At 37.6% G+C, this 19326-nt stretch overlaps 1 long non-coding RNA gene across 3 annotated transcripts; it reads left to right on the forward strand.

Moving 5' to 3' along the window:
• The first annotated feature begins 1975 nt into the window (after positions 1–1975).
• Positions 1976–7363, forward strand: LOC122684439. Of its 3 annotated transcripts, none has more exons than XR_006338033.1 (3): positions 1976–2177; positions 4762–4851; positions 7259–7363. It is a non-coding gene; the product is annotated as an uncharacterized LOC122684439 (long non-coding RNA). The 3 variants fall into 3 exon arrangements; XR_006338034.1 differs by lacking the exon at positions 1976–2177 and adding an exon at positions 3449–3562; XR_006338035.1 differs by lacking the exon at positions 1976–2177 and adding an exon at positions 3497–3562 and having other exon boundaries at positions 4765–4851.
• Positions 7364–19326: the final 11963 nt, after the last annotated feature.

Below are 19326 nucleotides of genomic sequence, written 5' to 3' on the forward strand. Positions count from 1 at the left end.
ATTCTTATCCATCTGGTCTACCTTGTTGGTAGCTCTCTGACCAACATGTCACTATGACCCACTCCCTCTCTGTGAAGTAGATTCATGGTCACATCCTGTGTTTTAATAATGTTCCTGAAATTCCAAGCCTTTGATTCTGACTATGACATTTTCTTGTAGATGTTGAAGACATTATGCTTTCCTATTCTGTTTATCAACTTTGTAATTTTATAGACTTATTACTATTGTTTTAAAGGGCTTTTCTGGTGGTTCTGCTGGTAAAGAATCCACCTGCCAATTCAGGAGACACAACAGATGTGGGTTTGAACTCTGGGTTGAGACGATCCCCTGGAGAAGGAAATGGCAACCCACTCCAGTATTTTTGACTGGAAAATTCTATGGACAGTAGAGCCTGGCGAGCTACAGTCCATGGGGTCACAAAGAGTCAGACACAACTAAGCATGTACACACATTACTATTGTTTTAGGAATTTTTGTTAACTTCTATATGCCATATGAAGTAAAAATTATAATTGTGTATTTGAGATAATTATGGCTGAAATTTATAGTATATTTATGTTCAAATTTTCTTCTATGTACTTTTTTTCTTGCATCGAAGTGATCAATTATTTTGTGGACTTCTTCAACATATCAATGTATTTTTTTTCCCACATCACTAAAAAAATTTAGAAAACATGATTTTTAATGAGTATATAATATTTCATTTACTTAAAGATTCCTTTATTGTTGAAATCTTCATTTCCTTCAGAATTTTTCACTTGTGGAATTATAGGACCAAAGGCCTGAAGTTCTTTCACTCTCCTTATTATCAACAAATTCCTTTCAAAAAAGATTGCCCAATTTATTCTTCCTCATAATATAGCAGAGGCTAGCTTGTCACACTCTCACCAGCACTTAGTGATGATATTTTTCAAATTTTTCTATTTATTTCCTTTGGTAAATTTTTTAAATTACTAGTGAGAGAGAATAACTTTTTGACTGTTTTTCATTTGTATTTCCTTTGAATTTTGGATCCATATCCTTCAAAATTTTTCTGATTTATGCTTTCATGTTTTTACTTATTTATGTGTTGACCACATGTGTGTATGTATATAGATACTCTGCATAGGTATTTATATATTCAATCTTTCCAAATGTTTTTATTGGCATTAAAAAAATTGACCTAACTTTTTTCAGGGTGAAGTTCATCATCCTTTTCCTTTGTGAGTGCTTCCACTGGTTTCATGTTTAATAAGCTCTTTCTCAGAAATTCTTTACTTCACTGGAATACTTGTTACACTTGTCACTGTCTTCCTAGGCTGGATGCACCCAAGACCAAGGACATTGTTTTACTTACTTGTGCATATTCTCAATACTCACTGATCAGCAGAATGCCTGGAAACATACTAATGTCTAATGACATTTTTGGTAAAAATCCAGAAGCAATGCTATTGTATTATCCTTTAGTTTGTGAAAAATGAGTTGGACTTTGTTTAAGAATTAAATAGGTTCTTTGGAAAGCCACGGTAAACAGAGGGAAGGTCATAGGGTAGAGGTTTGTCAAAATTTTGTTGTGTAAGTTGTGGAAAACATAAATTAAATAGTAGAAAAATCAGCGATGATGTACTTTGAATAAATAGTTTTTACACTTCTCTGGATTTTAATGCAATTATAGTGATTTTTTAAAAAGTAACATATCTACAGTATGATGTTTCTTAGGGTTACTTGCTGTGGTAGGCAGAATTCTGCGATGACCCCTGTGGCCCATCCCCTTTCTCCTTCCTGTTCCCAGCTGTCTGTGAGATATCTGTATGATATCTGTCTGTATGAGAGATATCTAGGATATGATAGCTGTCGTTTTCATGACCACGTTACATTATGTGGCCAAGGTAAAAGGATTTAACAGATGAAATCAAGGTCCCTAATCAGTTTAAAAGAAGGTTTAGGCCTTCTCTGAGATCAGATACTTCATTTCCTCTTGGCTTTGGAGAAATGAGCCACCGTGAGTACTACAGCTGCAAGAAAATGAATTCTGCCAATCATATCAACTTGGAAGAGGATCCTGAGTCTCAGATTGCGATGCAGCCCTAACCAACACCTGAATCACTGTCGTGGAAGATTCTAAGCAGAGGACCCAGTTAAGCCAGGCTCAGACTCAAGACCCCCTGGAAACTGTGAGATAAAGCTGCTATATTTGTGGTAAGTTGTTCTGCAACAACAGGAAATGAATATGCTTTGAAGTATCTATCAAACACATTAGAAATTTTGTAAACATTTTATGCAAAAGTTTGACCTTTAATATAACCTAAGAAATGATTATGATTTCTGCTTAGCCATGATGATATTTAAGTATTTGTGAAAATGAAAACCTTGAAACATAAATATTCAATTGAAGTATTGAATAGTTAAACACTGGACTTTAGAGATAGAAATTGTGAATTGATACATGTATTTATTGCCTTTTCCTCCCAGGTTTCATGAGGATAATAAGTGAATTCTATCTAAGAAAACTGAGTATGGGGAAGATCCCCTGGAGAAGAGAAAGGCTACCCACTCCAGTATTCTGGCCTGGAGAATTCTATGGACTGTATAGTTCATGGGGTTGCAAAAAAAAAAAAAAAAAAAGAAAGAAAGAAAGGAAGAAAGAAAATCAAGTATGAAATGTAATTAGAAAACGATTGAGAAACAATTTTGGAAAATAGAAAAAGGTAAAATATATTCATAAACTTAACCAAGAGGGAGAAAAGGGGTCAGTGTACTAGATTCTAAAGGAACCTGACTTTCCTAATAACTATTCTGGATACTGGAAGTCAAGGAAGAAATATGTTCAAAAGTTGGATCGAATATGTTTTCTATGTGGAATTCTATATTCAACCAAAATGAATATAAAGACTAAATAAATAACTTAAACATCTAATTGTCCCGAAGCATTTTTAAAGGTAGTTATTGGAGAATGTGCTAGAGCAAAATGAAGGTGTTAAGTAAGGAAGAGCAAATTACAGCATCTAGGGAAGAGCAGATTCCAGGAGAGAGATGAGCAGTAATGCCAGGGTGTCAACTCTGTCTGTGGCATAGAGAGTAATCGATAGACAGGAACCCAAGAATGGAGGGACCAATAGAAGCAAAGCCTCTAGGGAGAAAAAAAAAATGAAACTTTTTAGGAAAGATGACATGATGAGTCATTTGGAGAAAAGAAAGTATATATGTCTAGCAAATCTTTTGGGTAAGAAATTAATTAGACAGGGGATTGATTATACAAATTATGATAAATTCCTACAGTGAAATACTATACAATGATTAAGAAGAATGAGAACAAATCTATATGTATTGATTTGGAGTGAGTGAAAGTCGCTCAGTAGTGTCCGACTCTTTGCAACCCCATGGACTATACAGTGCATGGAATTCTCCAGGCCAGAATACTGGAGTGGGTAGCCTTTCCCTTCTCTAGGGGATCTTCCCAACTCAGGGATCGTACCTAGGTCTCCTGCATTGCAGGTGTATTCTTTACCAGCTGAGCCACAAGGGAAGCCCTATACTGATTTGGAAAAGAATCTCCAAAGTGTGTTAAAGCCTGAAAAGGTGAGGTAAGGATATTATGATTCCGTTATTGCTCTTAAAAAAGACAGATATGCAGGTTTAATATAGTTAGCGTCTACATACGCAGACTAACTATGGAGGGGTGTACAGTAATGCTGTAATGGTTGCCGTGGTGAGAAAAATGGAGATCGGAGGAAAGTGCTCAGTGAAACTGATGAAACGTTGAAAGACAAAGCAAATTAACGAACATGGAAAAGCAATATATGTCTATTAAAATGATGCAGTGAGAAACTGTACAAGAATATGAATGTTTTCCATAGATTATAAGTAAACATCATATAATAAAAGTCCTTGACATTCAAATTTTTTGAATTCAAGTTTTATAAATATAGCCACATATAGAAAAAATAGGGAGACATACACACGAAAATAATAATGGTGGCAGGCAGTAGCATAATTTATATTTTCACACTGCAGTGTTTTGAATATGAGATAAAATGATTGTAAAAAATGAATGTTTTTACTTATAACATAAGTAAGCTAAACAATTTAAACTCTTCTAAAAATAGATTAGACTGTTTATTTTAGTAATCATCATTTTAATCTTTGTCTTCAAATATTTTAAAATATATCTATAGGAAATTCTTCCTAGAGGAGTACCAAGGCATTCATTTACCGCTAGAAATTTTAATCTAGCTAAGGAAACAAGACATATGTAAAATAATAACTAAAAACACAACATATTGACTGTATGAGACAGTGAAATAGTATAGATATATCAGATTTTATAAGAAGGAAAGATAACTGTTGTGTAGAGAATATAGTCAGCTTGAAGAATGGGTAAGAATTAATCACGGGGGGTAAAAAAAAGACAAGAAACTTCAAGTAGAAATCTTGCCATGAGCAAAGGAACAGAGCAAGTGAGTTAGGGGACATTTTCACTCTCAGATCATTGGCTTGGGATGGTAACAGTAGAACAGCTTCCAGTTTTCAAAGACGTTTCACATAATTGACTCATGTATGAAATAAGCAGGGTGAAATGATGGAGACATGCACCCTGCAGACAGACAGTTGGGTTTTCAAAATTCTAGCTCTTCCACGACTTGATGTGACCTAGAGAAAGTCAACTTTTAAGGCAATAATGCCTAAAGCGAGCGTTGCTGTGAGGGTTGAAAGTGAGAACATGGGGAAATCATCTAACACTACTTGGCATGCAATGGTTACTGATTACAGCTGTATGTTGCAGTAGAATTTGGCCCCCTGCTTCCGTCCATGCATTCCATCCTCACAACATCAGAGTGGAGTAATGGGAAGAATGATTGGTCTCATTTTGTAGGTAAGAAAACGAGTCTCAAAGATGTTAACTTATTTACAGTCATTAGAGCTAATAAGCTAATGGACTCAGATCAGCTGAGTTTTAGCTCAGTGACAATGACTTTCCATAATGACTGAAACTTTATATATACACAAAGAGAATTGTGATGTGGGATTTTTTTCAGTTGAAATCAATTGTTTGGTCCTCATGAGGCCTCATTAGATGCTATTTCATCTGATGGGTTCACCACAACTCAGTCTGTTCCTTGATTTTGTAGGCTCATAAACATGATTTTCTGAGCACATAGAGGGAGTGTATTGATCTTTCTGGAACAAACTCACACTAATTAATTTCTCATGGGAAGTTTCTTGAGAAGAATACTCTTTCTTAAGTATCCGTGTGAACTTAGTACCTAGCACAGGATCTGGAACAAACCAGAATGTCAATACATTTCATGTGATCATAAGACCGGAATTCTAAGTTATTAATTTATGACTAAATTATAAGTGCCAAAGGCCTTAAATCTTACACTCTTTGAAGAAAAAATAAAACCACATAAAAACCAAATAAGACCCAGAAAGGCCCTTTCTGAGCACATCATTCAGAGCAAGGGACACTGAGTCATTCAAATATTTACTTACTTACGGCATGATGCACTCATACCCAGAAGAGGTGCCTGGACTTCCTCTCACTGCATAGCCCCACACACCTGATTCTTGAGAATGACTTTATATGCCTCTGACTACATACATCTTGCCATTGATTTTTTAGTTGCACTTTCAGATGGCACCTTGATCTCAGTGTCTACAAGATATTTTGCTGTCCTCCCTGAGTCTGATGAAGTGGTCTCAACCTTTTTACCTCTAGAAACAAACGCTGGGTGACATTCACTCTCTGGCATCCTGGTTAGAAAGCCTCCCCTTCTCTCTTCAGAGAAGGATATCAGAATTGCAGCTGAGTGAGAGTGACATTTCAGGATAACCTTGACTTCCCTCTAACTTACAAACAAAAGTAAATCATTTGCAAACTTTGAACTATTAATAGTAACAAATTACTTGCAACAGAGCTTGCAACAGATTGTGACACACCATTGGATCTTGACCTCTGTGTCTAGTGGAGAAAATAAATGGTTGTTTTGATCTCTTGAATTTTTTCCTAGTTGAGAGGGTGGTAACACACATACAGCAAGCACAATTTTTAACTTGACTCATGCTAAGTAGACAGCCAATTTTGTATTATAAAGGAAGACTTCTTTCCTTACACTCTTAAAGAAGAATTGCATCAAGTTCTTTCCCAGTGGGGCATTTTTTTTTTTTAATGTCTAGAAAAGGATGAAGAAATACATTTATATTATTATTTTAAAAGATTGTGAGTCGAAATAATAATTGAAAAAAATAAACAGAAGAAAGAAAGGTAGGAAAAAAGAAGAAAAAAATAATCTGTTCTCTATTCTTTTTTGGATTTAAGAAATCTAAATAGAAACACAGGTTTCCTTTTTTCCACTAAGTGGAGAACTTCTAATTCTAGCAGACGTTTGAGCGATGATGGTTTAACTGTACTTTCTCATCCTCTCCTTGTATTTGAGGGTCAGAAGGAGGGTCATTAGGCACTTGTATTTTCTGTCTCATCTTTTCCTTCCTCTTTTCTTAACACTTGGTGGGAAATCAACTTTATAAAACATTAAAGAGTGCCATGTTCACTAACTTATGGAAAGTCCTCTATAATTCTTACTTATCTATTAAAGTTTCCAAGTAGACTCTTCTCCCAGAGCACAGACCAGACTGACTCTTCGTATAAAAGAGACATATCACTTTATAAGCTTTCTCTTGATTGAATAAGGGTTACTTTTATTTTCATTTTCTTATCTATTTTTAAGCATTTCTTTGAATGCCACCTGTACTCCACTTCTTACCCGCTTGAAAATTCCTGAGAGAAGGAATTTAAGTGAATTTATTTACTAAACCTCATCACTCTTGCTATCTGCATCATCATTCTCTGCAGTTTCATGTTTCTTTTTGAAATGTAAAATGTTTCATTATGGATAAAGAATCACCTTCAACCAAGAATGCAACTGTTAAAAATGTCTATTAATAGGCTTAATCGGGTAAGCCTATTAAGTAGTTTGAAGTCTTGGATTTTTCATCCTGATCAAGTTGGTTCCTCTATTGCAGTGTCTGGGTAGATGTGGGTGAGAGGTGACATTCCCTCATGACTATCCCCAACAGCTAATAGAATAAAAATATAACTTTATATAATTTTTCTGGGACAAATGCTGAAGGATAAGAGTGAATGTTCTATTATGTGGGACCTACAAAACATTCCTCTCTGTTATAGTAAAAAAGGTAAAATAGATATTGAAAAGGGTAGACATTGAGAGTTTTAATGACATTTTCCCATTCACTATATTTCCTATTTCATTTGTTGGTAGATAACTGACTCTTGAGATTAAAAGGACAGAAAAACAAAGAAAAATTAAGGGAAAAATAGAAGTAGGCATATTACGGACCAGGATGCAAGATGAGAAGACCAACATCTGCAGGTACGTTGGGACAATGTATTTCCATGTGTTAATACAAAGCCCATCAAGGTGCTTGGTGAACAAAAGGAGTTATCTATTCCTTAAGAAGCAGGAGAGAAAAGAAGAATCTTGAGATCATAGCTTCCTTTAAAGGCCTTTGTAGTTTTACATGACTTCTCCTCCATTTGTAAAGTTAGAAATATACAATCTTAGAGCCCAAAGCAACCCCAGATACTTAACTGAACCAATGCAACACTTTTCCCTAGGGCTTACTTGAAAGAGACCTCATTATGACTCTGAGTGAGCCTAAAGGTGGTTCTCATTAAATTGGACAGATTTGCAGGCAGGGTCTGTGACAACACTGACCCTAACCTACCCACAACTGGATGTAACACCATAGCAATTTTCCAAAAAACTGGGGACTATGCAGCCAATCAGCTCCTTCTATGGTTCCCACCTTTAGTCAACCTCATGCATCAACCAAAACGCAACATTTCTGGTTACCAATCCTGGTTTATTCAGTTATTTTTATCCTGCTGTGAGCCTACACCCCTTCAACTCTCCATTCAATTTCTCTTAAACAGTTTTCTCCTATGTCACTGTAAAGCTTTCTTCCTTCATAAAAAAATTGACTCACTCCTCAACTTCTTTAGGTGGTATTCTCTTCTCACTTGTTCTTACCAAACTCTCGCTGTCCTTGCAGGCTACTGTTTCTATTATATCTGTTTTCAGAGGAAACTGCCCCTTTTCCTGCACTCCATGCCCTTGTGGCCATAAGTGGCAGGATGTAGCACTCTTGAATTCTAGAGCACTCAGACTCAATGTGTTCATGACATTAAAGAAGCTGACCCAATTATAATACGATAGGAAATAGTGGGGGATGCAACATATTGAAAAATAAATGTCTCTTGTAAACACAGCAGCTGCCTTCCACCAAACTTTTGCTAGATCTTCCAGTTTTTCCAAAGAATATAGATATTCATGTTTCATTGGTGATATCTTTCTACTTTAAACACTGACAGCAAGTTTAAAATATATGAACGCTATGGAGTAGTTAAAATTTACCTATAGGCTAGGCATGCCCTGTAGTCTGCAAGTTTAACTAGACTCGCGGTCAACTCCCAAAATATTCCTCCTTCATCTTTATACCTAACCCTCCCTCTTTTGAAATCTGATTTATTAACCTTATCGACTTTAGCCTTGACCTGTGGAATGACCATCTTATTCTGCCTGTAGACATTTACTCCATACAATGCATCCTTGTACTCTGTAAGTTGCTTCTTTCCACCTATGGCTGGGATTGGCAATTTTTTTCTGTTAGAGATCAAAAGGTAAATATTGTTGAATTTGTGGGTCATATGGAATGTCACAACAGCTCATTGTAACATGAAATAGTCACAGACAATATACAAATTAGTGAATGTAGCTATATTCCAGTAAAACTTTGTTTACAGAAACAAGGGGTAGATTGGATTTGGCCAGTGGGTTGTATGTAGTTTGCTAACTCTTAACCTCAGAGATGAAGAATTCCCTAGTGTGGAACATAAAACCTTGCATGATTTGTCTTCTGTCTACTTTGCCAAGTTTATCTCCTATTTCTTTCCCTCTGAATTAACCAGCCATGATAATAAATCACAATTATCATTTATTCAGCACTTTCAATATGCCAGTTACTTTCCTAAACCTTTTACCTGTATTAAATTTTCTAAATGAAAAAGAAGGGTAGTAAATAGGCATTTTAATTTAGAGATGAGCAAACTGAGGCTCAGAGAGATGAATTGGTTTGCCCAAGGTCACACAGACAATAAATAAAAACTCTAGAATTTGAACTCAGACAGTCCAGTTTCAGAGGTTGTGCTCTTAACCACTGTATTACCCAGCCTCTCCGAGGTCTTCCCTACATTCTTTTCTTAGAGGAGAGTGTACCACGCTGTATTGTGCATTTGCTCCCTTTATCTGATACTTCCCTTTCTATTTCCACCTGGGAAAACTAGATCAAGTCTTTCTTCTTTGGCAAGTCTTCCATGATTTCACAGTTCCACACTGACAGGGTTTAGAGGCTTCCTGTTCTGGGCTTAATAGCTATTTCTGGATGCACTGATTACTATGTTTCAAAAAACAATTCAGTAATTGTCTACTATTGAAATTAGTGGTCTCCTTCCAATCAAGATTTAAGTGCTGTTCTTTGCATGGTTCCTGACACAGGAGGTGCACAATAATTATTTGCTGCATTGAATTCAAATATTAATTTATCCTAGAACTTTCAGTACTTTTGACTGTTCCATCAGTTCCTTTTTTTTTTTTTTGGTAGAAGGGATGGTTAGAGTCTTGGTTGGTGTGCTTCAGAAACAGATCTCAAGATATAGATTAGTGTACAAAAAAATGACCTGGAAAGGGAAGAAAGCAGTGGTAGAAGAATGAAGAAGTGAGATGAGGCAAGGCAGACAATGAAATGTACATTATCAAGGCTCTCACTGCTGTGGTTGGCTAGAGCTTAATCCTGCTGGGGAAACCCTGAAAGTTGATGCAGAGTGTATACCTCCAAGTTATTCTACACAAGGGATAAAGTTGCTAGGGTATTTATACACCAGTTCCTTTCATTATTTGGTTGGAGGCGACTCCCAGGGGAAGTTAATACCCAAATACCTCCAGAAAGCTGCACAGCTGGGCAAAGCAACCTTTGATGGCTTAAGAAAGCCCTCAGGCAAAGAAATACAGGTGCTGGTAGCTGCAAGTCCAGCCAGCACGCACTAAATCGTGAAGGCTGGCATATATGGGCATGGTGCCCATAGCTTCTGCTCCATTTTCCCTCCAAATGTCTGAAACTGATTGTAAGGTGAGAAGATAATTTCTCCTCTTTTCCACTTTGCCAAAATGAGGCTTTTAAAGGTATCTCTAGAGGTAGACTCTTTCATAATTATTACAATAATCCCCATTTTGCGATGTGTATGAGGAAAATAGCATCTTTATTGTTTTTCAGGGTAGGTGACCTCTAGTATACACTAAACTATCTTCTTTGCTTATCCTTTGGGATTGTCTTTGAAGACAGCCTTCAATTCCAGAGCTTAGATTAGTGGTTGATTTATGTATTCTCTTAACATGAGAGCTGTGACGTTACTGTTTGTCTCACACCTATTTCTTTCATATAAGGCAAAATATTTGGTTGGGCTTCCCTGCTGGCTCAGATGGTAAAAAGTCTGCCTGTAATGCAGGAAACCCAGGTTCGATCCCTGGGTTGGGAAGATCCCCTGGAGAAGGAAATGGCAACCCACTCCAGTATTCTGGCCTGGAGAATCCCATGGACAGAGGAGCCTGGTGGGCTGCAGTCAATAGGGTCACAAAGAGTCGGATACAACCGAGTGAATAACATTTTCAGAATCTTTAGTTATCATTTAAAGCAAATACTATTATGGTTTATACAAAACTTTAGTTGTTTGAGCAGACTTGTTGAGTGAGACATAATGGTTGCCTTTTAGTGTACCAAGTAATGCCCAGGATAGATAAAGAGGAATCAAAGAAATAAAAAAAATCAAAGAAAAGGGAGGTATGGAGGAGGGGTTGACTAATTATCTTACAAGAAACAAACATAATTAAAGGATATTCAAAGTTTATCTAATATTAGGAGAGTTTCTTGTTATTTGAGTATTTTGAAGTCTCTCATACTGTGGGTTGACTCTCAACCTAAAAAAAATTTTAAAAACAGTGCTATTTGGGCCAAGAATCATTTATCTCATACATCCTCCTTAATGTTGATAGTGAAAAGGCTCTTAAGACTTTTTCTTTATTCAGGTCTTAAAATAAGACAGTTGCAGCTGGCAGGGAGGAGAGAAAAGGGATTTAGAAGAATTTGAGCAGGTGTGATAGTCAAGGGTATTGACTGTAGCTGAGAAAAAGGGGTAGAGAGAGGTGGATGAGTAAATGACGAGTCTGAGGCTCATTACTCAGGAAACCAAGTGACAGACTTCACAGCGGAGCAGGATTGGACCACCGGGCAGGTGGCTTCATTGTGATGGAAAGCTGCAAATTCAGTTTGGGTAGAAGCAAAGGTGAAGGTGCTCTTGGCTTTCCCAGGTAGACTGTACAGACATGAAACGCGAACCACTAAATCCCCTTAGGAATGAATGGGTCTGGCGGGGGATTCCAAAAATAGCAATAACAATAATCGTGGTGGTAATGACAACAAAAAATATTTCCATTTTTGCAGTAGTGGGAGTGAAGGTTATTATTTTAGGAGTTTCTCACATATCTTGGCAGGATTCTGTCACACTCACCAGAAATATCCATTATTTTGGACAGCCCATCTTGCTTCATTCTCATCCTTTACAAGCCCTCCTGGAAAATAAAAATTAAAGTTTAGTAACAGCAATGAAAGTGCAAAAATGATTATGCTTACAAATGACATATGAAAGCTGAATACTGTCCGTTAAAACCACCATCTTTTCCCCAAAAGTATCTCATTTCATTTATTTTGGCTGACGTAGTAGAGAATGTTTTCTTTTGTGAACATTGAAATAATTAGAAGCATGATTCATGTAGCGCCTAGTATGTGTAAGGCCCTTCACAGACATTATCTCCAATCCTTCCAGCCCTGCTTCCATTTTTCCTGTGAGGAACTTGAAGCTACTGTGAATTACTTGGTGTGTCCATGGGCCTCAGTTAGTGTCTTTCCCCTATTACCAAACATTACTTCTGGGATCCCATGTGAGCAACGAGAGTTCCCAGCAACTGAGAAAGGACGAAAGAATCCAGGTCTATCCATAACCTCTGCAAGGTCACCTGGCCTCTATACACACCTGCTGCGTAACTGTCAACAGCTGTCTTCACCTGTATCACTGTGTTTGTCAGGGTTCTCCAGAGAGCAGTATCTGTAGATGTCTGTCTGTCTATTCATGCATCCCTCTATCAATACCCTTTCAGCCTTGAGATTTGGCCCTCATTTTTCCTGTTGATAGACTCAATGTTTTCTTCTAGAGTTACTCCCTTCCATTAATATTTTTTAATGTTTAATATTTTATGTTCTATATTGGGCTTTATTTTTAAATTGAATTTCCCTATATATTTATCACATTTAATTTCCAAGAAAAACCCTCCTCATTTATACTAACAATTTATACTTTAAAGAGACAGAGTACAAGTCTTCTTTGCCATTGGGAACAAGCTGAAGAGACAAGATTGGGACTCAAGTTTTTACCTGTTCTCAAAGCTTCTGCAGTTTTCATTGCATTATCTTATCTCAATAAATTATTCTGTATGGTAGTCTCAACAGTAGAGTACTAAAACAAAGAGAATGATAATGACAATTTGTTGAACTGCATTCTATTAGGCAATAAAACATAATACCATTCAGAGTGCTGTCAACTTAGGGAGTGGACAATCAGTAAATGTATCTAATTTGAAGAATCATCAAACAGTATGGGAATTCTCCTAATATATCATTAAATCATAATTGTTAGACTTTTGTGGAGGCTGGGATAAGACTAAAATATTAATTGTAATGCATCCACGTGCAAATTATACACAATATATATGAGTATTATCACAGCATATAGAGTATGTGTGTGGAAGTTCTCATCCTTTCATCAGTTTGATGCCCTATGGGGAGGGTCTTGAGCAGGAGGTTCCACACCAGTGCTGAAGTTTAACCTTAAACAGGATTAAGAGAGTACAGAAAAAGAGAAAGGGAGAGTCTAATTTACATCTCCATTTTACCTTCCTTTGTTCTATGTGGCCTGACCACTGAATGGAGAGTCAATAAGCCTCCTCTTGAATCCACAATGGCTGCAGCAAGACAATACTATAGCAAAACTTATATATTTTTTATGACTATAAATCATAAGGGTGGCCCACCTAGGCCAAGGGCATGATGAAAAAATGTAAAGTTCCAGAGGGTTTCAGAGCGCTCCTGTGAGACTTTGGTATCCAGGATTCAGCCCCTGGGCTATAACCAAGCAGAGAGAGAGGGAGAGATGCCATGGGTGCTTCTGGCTGAAATGGCACCAGTAGATGCTACAAAAATTCAAGTATAAGACCAGTAAGATTTCAAAGCTCATTAGCTACTGAACAGTAAGTAAATTTAAAGCAAAGGTAGCTGATGCCAAGTTCTCTACTGAGAGGTCACATGAGTCCCTTTCACAAATACCTGGACTCCATTTTACAAAGATATCAAAGAGGGAGGGTTCAGAAATAGAATTTGGATAAATTTACTCAATACATTGGACACATTTAGAGTATTTAAACTATTAAACCAAACTCAGTTGGCAACTATATTGGATATTGGTCATTTCCCCACTGAATTATCTAGTGGATAGGATGAATGTGAAACAGCAGAACACTTAGAGATGAAAATATAGAAAATACATCTTACTGAATGTCCCTGTTATAATGTGAGTATCATATTTATGGCAAAATAACTTGACCGAGAATTTGACAGTAGTTTACTTTTTCCTGGAGCAATTTCATGAAGGAATAAATATGGAAAGTATTTTTCTTTACACATCTTTTATTACTCAACTTCAGTCACCACTGTATACAATCAAACCTATACAATCAGACCTTCAGTCTATAGATGAAGCCAGTGATTTCTTATCCTACTTAGGACAAGGTGAACAGGTTGCCATATGGACAAGCCGTATCATATGGTGGCTAAGAACACAGACTCTGGAGCCAGAATGTGTGGATTTGAATTCTGGTTCTTCTCCCCCTGGCTTAATGAAAAGTCACCTAAATTCTCTGTGCCTTAATAACTTCATTTGTAAAATGTGTTTGTGTTTAGTCCCTCAGTTGGGTCTGACTCTTGCGACCCCATGAGCTGTAGCCCTTCAGACTCCTCTGTCCATGGGGTTTCTCAGGCAAGAATACTGGAGTGGTTTGCCATTTCTTTCTCCAGGGGACATCTTTCCTCAAGTTGTGATTGCTAAACAACTTACTGCATTTGAACTGCCCACATATAGTATTATTATTGAGTTTAGTTCTTATTGTTACTGTTTTTGGAAAACCCAAGCTCACTGAGTTCGCAGCCAGAATTTTCCAGCCCTGAAAGATGGTGGGACTCTGCTGGGAGAAGTATAATATGCTGAGCAAGGCCAACCTGGGTGGGATTGTGGCCCTCTGTTACAAGAGTGAAGAGGGTGGTAAGTACGTGGGTGATGCCAGCTTACTGGTGGAACGAAAGGTGGTTGGAGGCATGGTATCAAGTCACCAAAGACACTGCTTCGAGGCCTGGGCAATTGTCTCAGAGTCAAGATGGTTATGTGAAGGGCAGAGACTGGGAGTGGTGGAATTGTCAGCACAGCGCTAGATCATGATGGCTTCAAGTGGAGAGACTCTTACATAGGAGCACCCACCTCCGAAATATGATTGGTTTTTTACTATTTATGCTGGTAGGACTCAGAGCTAGATGTAGTTTGGTTTTATAAATAAAAATCATGCAATTTTTCTTCTTCCTTAACATCAATGAGAAAATCAATAACCATTGATTATGGTAATGGCCAAAACTAGAATGTATTTGACAAAACTTAATGTTTTTAAGAGACCATTGAGCTGTGTTCCATGCAGTGCTGTTTTCAGACAGGTTTCTTCAATATTGTTAATCAATGTTTTCTTCTAAATAGTTGAGAATACAGATTAAGTTGTATTATGACTGAATATCCTCTTAAAATTGTCTTGCAGAGGAAAGCAGAGTGAAAATTCCTGCTTTAAGAATGTAATTGTAGCTTCTATGCTGAATCTCCAGAAAATGTCTAAGTCTGAAACCAAATGACATCTGTGAAGTTGGATAAAAAAATCTAATTCATGAGCTACAGGGCAAATATCATGAGGTAGAAAAAAGTTAATGTAAATCTGCAAATTTTTAGAGCTAATAAGTCTATACTATTGGAAAAATTCAATCACATGCTCATTACACTGCCCTATGCTTTCATTTCCTGACTGGGGCTGGAAATTATTCTCGTTAAACAGAGGCATATGGGAAACACAGTCCCAGGGAAAAGAAATTCAGATCCTCAGAGCAGCAATTTCTCCCTAATGTAAGAAAAAATATAAGAGAAGCAGATTGAGTAAGACATGCTCCCCGAGTAAATTGGGAGCACCATGATAACAACATAGGTTTTCCTTCCTCTCAAACTGTAAGAAAATGTTGGTTTCTTTTGAAATATAGAAGGAAAGTTACTTTTCATGGCCTGAGATTCCATAGCTAGCACCTCTTTGGTATTTTTGCCTATTTTCCCAAATTTTAGCTAATAGGCAAAAAATTTTATAACTATTAATTTCCAAGGTAAAAAATGGCCGTTGTTTAAATTAATGAAAGTAAAACAGTTATTACATTAGTGATATTGACAATAGACATTTGTGATTTCATGTTGTGATAAACTGTAAGCCCTACTGATTAAACACACACACACACACACATTTTGCAGCCCAAAGTAGTAATACTCACTGTGCCTTTCTGAGTCAAGTTTGCACAAAGTAACAATATTTTTAAAAGGTAACACGGGATCCATGCAGTAATGAGAACTGTACCAGCATGTCCTGTTGGTCAGAGATTTCTATCAAACCGAAACTTTGAAGATAAAATTTCGTGGGAGGACATGATGTCACAGAATTCCAGATGCTACTGAGCTCTGCTGTCATGAACATCAAAAATGTTGTTTATAAAGCAGTTTTGAACATCTAAGTGAAACTCTCATATAAGGGAAAAGAGCACTTAATATATTAAGAAGTGTGTGTACCTTCGTTGGGAGGCATAGTACTCTTACAAGTGTACAAAAGATTCAGGATGGTTTGTCTTACTCCATTTTCATATTATTAATGACTCAATGGCAAGAAAGGTATCAAATAGTTTTATAAACAATGATATTTGCAGTGTCTTATAACTATGTATATCACTCTTTTTGTATGCATATAAGCTTGTGGACCGTATAATCAATTCATCCGTATTAGTTAACAACTGATACTCAGTTATATAATTAATAAACACTTTTTCATAGAAACATGAAAGTAAGCATAATCCTGTCAGAGGTATAGTCTTATTTACAGCCACCAAATGATTTGACCTATAATCCAAGTGCTTCTAATTACCTATCTGTTGAATGCTATAGTTAGTACCTGGAAGAAAACAAAACAACCTAACATAACCCAGATCTTGAAAAGGAAGGTAAACATCATAGCAATAAACATTATTACAAAGAAACATTCAGTATAACAGTGATTTTTTTGGTCTTAAAAGCTGATACAAAGAAACAATGTCTTGTTACCTTGGTTACAGCCAATTCTGCACAATATGCCTTCTTGGTCTCTGAAGGGACTTTACTTATGTTAAGTTATTGAGGGAGTTAGTAGCACAGAGAAGATGATATATTTTTACAATTTTTTTGTTCTGCTATTAAATATTTTTTTGTGTGTAAAGATGTTTTCTTCAAGTAAATGAAAATATACTTAGGCAAGCATAACTCTCCTATATAAAACCATCCCTAACCATACCACTGAATACTTTTCAGTTACCCCCAAAGACATAACCTCATGCCTTTGGAAAGGAAATAACAAAGAGTTCTGTGGTCAACATGAACGTTGAAAGGGGCTCTACATGCTTTTCTCCCCAGCCGTGGAATATGAGAGTTACGAGGATTGAAAAAGAAAAGAAGACACTTTGGCTAGAGCTGTTTCCTCTTTTATGCCCCTTCTTGGCCTTGAAAACAGGGAGAAGTGAGTCACTCCTATGTGGCAGGGAAGGGATGGAAGTGATGAAGCAGAAAAAGAGGCAGAGTGTAGAATGCTCCTTATTCCACCACTGCTACTTCCTTGGGACAAGGGACACTTACATTCTGGTTGCAGTGGTCAAGAGCAACTCCATGTCGAGGAAGTAGTCAGTCAATGCAAGGACAGTAGAAGCTGGCCTCACTCTTTATTTCCTTATCACCTAGTGTTACATCGGGTTCAATTTTCCCTGTAACAAAAGAAAGCAGGAAAGATGATCCCTCTCTCTCCTCCTTCCCTCTCCTCTTCATTTGCAGTCCCAAACGTGTTTGCAGGTGCAGAACAGTAAGTGGCAGAAATGGTTAGCTGTTGTTTAATAACTATTCTTCCCTCCTTTGCTTAGTTCCAGAACTCTGATGAATCACACTGATTTTGTCTTAAATTAATGACAAATCCGTTAAAGTTCTATATTCTCTTGCCTCCACTGTAGCTAGTTGTGGCTACAACTACAATATTATTGCTATTATGATCAAGTTCTGGACCACAAGATTTGAGCATCAATGTTGAATGTAACTTCTGGGTCATGTCTTTAAAGGAAAAGAGTGTTCTGTACATTGTCCTTTTCTCTCTTCCTGCTGATAAGAACAAAGAAAGGTATGATGGCCAGGGTGGAAAGAAGTATCTTGGACTATGCTTTGAAAACTATGTGTTGAATATCAAAGAGCCACAAGTTAGAAGAGACTTGGGTTACTGGCTGTCAAATATCTTTTCTTGTCCTTGACTTAAGTGCTCAAACTTTTCATTGGAGAGAAATAAGCTTCTAACTTACTGTTCTAACATAAACTGTTCTATTGGATCTCTCTGTGTTGTAGAATTGGGGCTGTGATATCTCAAAAATTTAGAGTTAAATCAGAGCTCCTCAAACTTTAATGTGCATATGAATCACCCAGGGATCATGTTAAAATGCAGATTCTGATTCAGCTTAGGTATGATGGATACACTTTATCTGCCAGCCTGTCTAGGCTATGGTGCCCAGCTGTTTAGTCTAAATGTTGCTGTGAAGGTGTTTTGTAGATCTGATTAGTATCTACACTTGGGTGACTTTAAGTGGTTTACTATCAATAATGTGGGTGGACCTCATCCAATAAGGGGGCCACTTAAGAACAGAAAGTGAGGCTTCCAAAGAAGAAAGGAATCTGTCTCAAGACTGTAATAGAAAGACAGAAATTTTGTCTAAGGTTCTAACCCAGTGGCCATATGGATTTCAGGTTTGTTGGTTCCCACAATCACATGAGCCAGTTTTGTAAACCTCTCTCTCTGCCTCTGTGAACACACACACACACACACACACATCCCTTATTGTTTCTGTTTACTTGGAGAACTGCAGTTAACACAGTAGGACTGGGGCAAGTCATAAGAATCTTTTTTTCCCCCTCTTTTTCCCTTTCTCTCTCTCTCTCTCTTTTTTCTTTTGGCTGTGCCATGTCGCATGTGGGATCTCAGTTCCCTGACCGGAGATGGAACCCACACAGTCAGCATTGGAAGCTCGGAGTCTTAACCACTGGCCTGCCAGGGAAGCCCCAGAGGCTCCATTTCTCACGTGTCCCCAGTGCTCCCAGTATGAGTGCTATGCTTTGCGTGGTGAGATTCTGGAGAACTGATTGTCTGGAAACACGGGTTTCAGTCTAAACTTGGACAGAAATGGGGCATGTCATTTGATGGGTAGTTCTCATTTCCTCATCCCTGCGGTGAGAGTGTTGGACTAAATGATCTCTGTGGCCACTTTCAGCTCTAATACATTAAACTTTTGTGATCTTAACTCTCCTTGTCTGAGGCCCTGGTGAGAAAACAAGCTGGGTCTAGAGCTGGTGGCAAGGCCAGCCCCAGAGGTGCATAAAAGCACACGGTCTCACGCCTGGCTTCTTGGAGAGGCGGCATTGGTTTGCTGTGTGACTCATCTAGTGTGGACATTCATCAGTGGAGTGGATGGCTGTCCGGTTGATAACTTCTTATATCCAGAAACCTGACAAGGAAAGGCAGCTAATTTTTCTCCCTTTGATGAGAAAGGGCTTCCCTGGTGGCTCAGCTGGTAAAGAATCCGCCTGCAATGTGGGAGACCTGGGTTCAATCCCTGGGTTGGGAAGATCCCCTGGAGAAGGGAATGGCTATCCACTCCAGTATTCTGGCCTGGATAATTCCATGGAGTGTATAGTCCAAGGAGTCGCAAAGTGTTGGACACGACTGAGTGAATTTCCCTTCACTTTAACTTGATTAAAATGAGAAATTCA

This window comes from Cervus elaphus, chromosome 26 (genome assembly GCF_910594005.1).
Source record: "Cervus elaphus chromosome 26, mCerEla1.1, whole genome shotgun sequence".
Classification (NCBI taxonomy): domain Eukaryota; kingdom Metazoa; phylum Chordata; class Mammalia; order Artiodactyla; family Cervidae; genus Cervus; species Cervus elaphus.